The sequence below is a fragment of the Lucilia cuprina genome, chromosome 4, assembly GCF_022045245.1.
Source record: "Lucilia cuprina isolate Lc7/37 chromosome 4, ASM2204524v1, whole genome shotgun sequence".
In the NCBI taxonomy this organism is placed as follows: Eukaryota; Metazoa; Arthropoda; class Insecta; order Diptera; family Calliphoridae; genus Lucilia; species Lucilia cuprina.
In genome coordinates this window covers 35,544,993-35,547,948 of record NC_060952.1, presented here as the reverse complement: position 1 = coordinate 35,547,948, position 2,956 = coordinate 35,544,993, and positions in this window count along the sequence as shown.

The following is a 2,956-nucleotide window of genomic DNA, read 5'->3' as shown; positions in this document are numbered from 1 at the left end:
AAAAGTTCTTTTTTTTCTAGGCATAGTTGTAGGTAATAAAATTTTTTGTATTAAATATTTACAATTTTTACTATAAAATTGACTCGGCCAAAAATAGAACTCTAAATATTACAAAAACAAAAAAAGAGAAAAAATTCGTTAGACAAGAATGGGATGAAACACGTCTGATGCTATAAATTTAAATTTTGCGTTATTAGTTTTTCATTTCGTGATCCTGTGTCCTTTCAACTGGAGTTCAATGTTTTAAAAAGTACATTTTTCAGTACAAGAAGAGTTGGGAAATATTTTATATTATTTTTATTTTATACCATAAGGATGAATATCTGTCAAAATGACTTTTAAAATTCTTATCCTTAAAAATCTATTAAAATTTTCAATATTATTTTTTCAAGAAATATTGAAAGATTTTTTTATACATCTTTTGATTCTAACAGAATAAACTAAAAATAACTGCTCTTTTTGTTAGTTTGACATCAAATCTGGCACTGTTTGATACGTAGAAATATTTTAAAATATTTTTTGAAAAATGTACTTCTCAAAACTTTGAAGTCCTTTAAAAAGGACACAGGATCACGAAATAAAAAAAACAAACAATGCAGTTTTTCTCCATTAATTTTATAGTTTCAGACGTATATCATCGGGTTCGTGTCTAATTTTGAGTATAGGACGGTATTATATCTTCTCAGATTTTCTAAATAAAAACTTTATTTATAATTTTGTGTCCAAAAATTTGTATTATATACATACTTATTTCAAACTATTAAATAAACTGTTTTTATTAAGGGTTTTTATATTTTGTTAAATTTTTATAATTTTTATGCAAATTTTTGATTATATATTGTAATAAAAAATTTAACTTTAACTTTAAAACTTTCGACAAACATATGAATACTTGTAATAGGATCTGCATAGAGCTTTTTACATATAAAATACCAACAATAGTTATACTCAACACGACTCTAATGGGAAATGCTTAACCTTCTTATAGTACCAATCGGCTCAGAACCACTTTAAAAAACGATTTAGCTATGTCTGTCCGTCTGTGTACTCATGTTAAACGTGTGACGAGCACGCTACTGGTCGGAATTTTCTTCTTTTTTCTCATCTTTTGACGCAAGAATGAATTCGGTTCATTATTTGGGCTAGTTCCTATAGAACCGTGTGCCTAGAAGAGATCTTTTGACCTCAAAGTCAGCAAGAACTTCTGTTATGCAATTATAAATTTTACTACCGATTTTCGTAATAATCAGGCCTTATTTGATCCATACAAAGTTTTCTTCAGAAAATGCTTTGAAGATCACAAACGTGAAATCAGGATGAAATTCTGTTTAAATAACTTTAATGCAGACGTAAATTCCTTTACCAAAATCGATTGTGTACTAAATAAATTATTGAAGCTAAACGTTAAAAATTGTAGAGAAATATAAACGTACATATGAGCAATTCCATGAAAAGGTAAACCACGACTGAAAAACTTTTTTTTTTTGAAGATAATTCAACCAAATTTGGTATATCAGCTTTTGTGGCACAAAAGACAAAGACTGTTGATAATTTTTGAAATCGGTCTATTATTACACCTCGCCGCCATACAAACGGACCCTCAAATATCACTTTTTAGCTCATAATTATTTTATTATGTTACTGCCTCTTCAAAAATCGGATCTTAAATGTATATCGTCATATGAAATCCAAAAAGCCCTAAGTAACGTTGAACAAATTTTTCAGAAGAAGCAAATAACCTTCCAAAATGATAAATGCATCAAAATTAATAAAAAAGTCGATATTGACATTTTCGTAACTAAGGGCCTTTCGGATTTCATTTGACGATATAAGCCATAACCTTTTTTTTATTGTTGAAGTGGTTTCGTTTCAAAAGACAAACTGTTTCCCGTTTTTGTGATATCACAACTTTTTGTAATAGTAATCACTATGCTGTAATAACTTTGTTCAAAACTACAACTCCTTCCTCTGCATATCTGAGGCGGAAACCATTGATTTTGAGCGACGGTTATTTTTCTTCTTTTTGCGTACTCATTAACGCATTAGACCAAAAAGTTCACTTTTTTCGGTTCTCACTTAATCCGGGCTTTACACATTAAATTTTATGTTTCTAGGTTCATTATTATAGAAAACTCACAAAGTTCCCTTTTATAGGTTCTCAGCTAATCTACAATCTTAATTTCATGTTTTTAGGTTCAATATTATAGAAAATTCAAAAAGTATCTTTTTAAAAAAGAAAAAGTACCAAAAAGTTCCCTGTTATGTCTTCTTATTTAAATATAGCTCCACATACTTTATAGTTTCTAGTCGATATCGACACGTTAGTACTGCTCTCGCTCTGCTACTCTTGCTCTGCTTTGTTTTTATAAACAACCCAGTAAAATATTTTGAAATTTTGGTAATGAGTATTGTAGGCTATGCAGTCATTTCATGCATTACTTGGTAATGAGTTCTCGTTATCAATAAAATAAATTTATTTTTTTAATGAAATTTTTAGTCAATTGCCTAAAGTGTATGTCTAATAAGGAATTAATAAGTGTTTCTAACCGTAGTCGATTTTGGAAGATTTTTCAAGAAATTATGATATTTACATTTGTGTGAAAACCATTCCAGATAGAATGGTAAAGCTATTTTTAATGGGACATTAAGTAAAAGAATAGAATAGCAAACATGAAAATAACTATAAAACCAGTTTTAAATCCGGAAAAGCCAGGTAAGCAGATTTGTAACCAGTTATTTTTTGGTCATCGTCGAACAAAAATAAGTAGTTATTCACCCAAAAAGTAACTACTTACACTTTTCTCCAATATTACTTGTGTAAAGATTTTGCTAGTAAGCGTACAATAACAAAATTTACCGTATGTTTTTTTTTTTTGCAATTTCTGTCTGAGCAAGATTAAAAAATCTAAATTTTTGATGAAATTTTCAGAAGTAGTCTAGGATTTTTGCTCATATC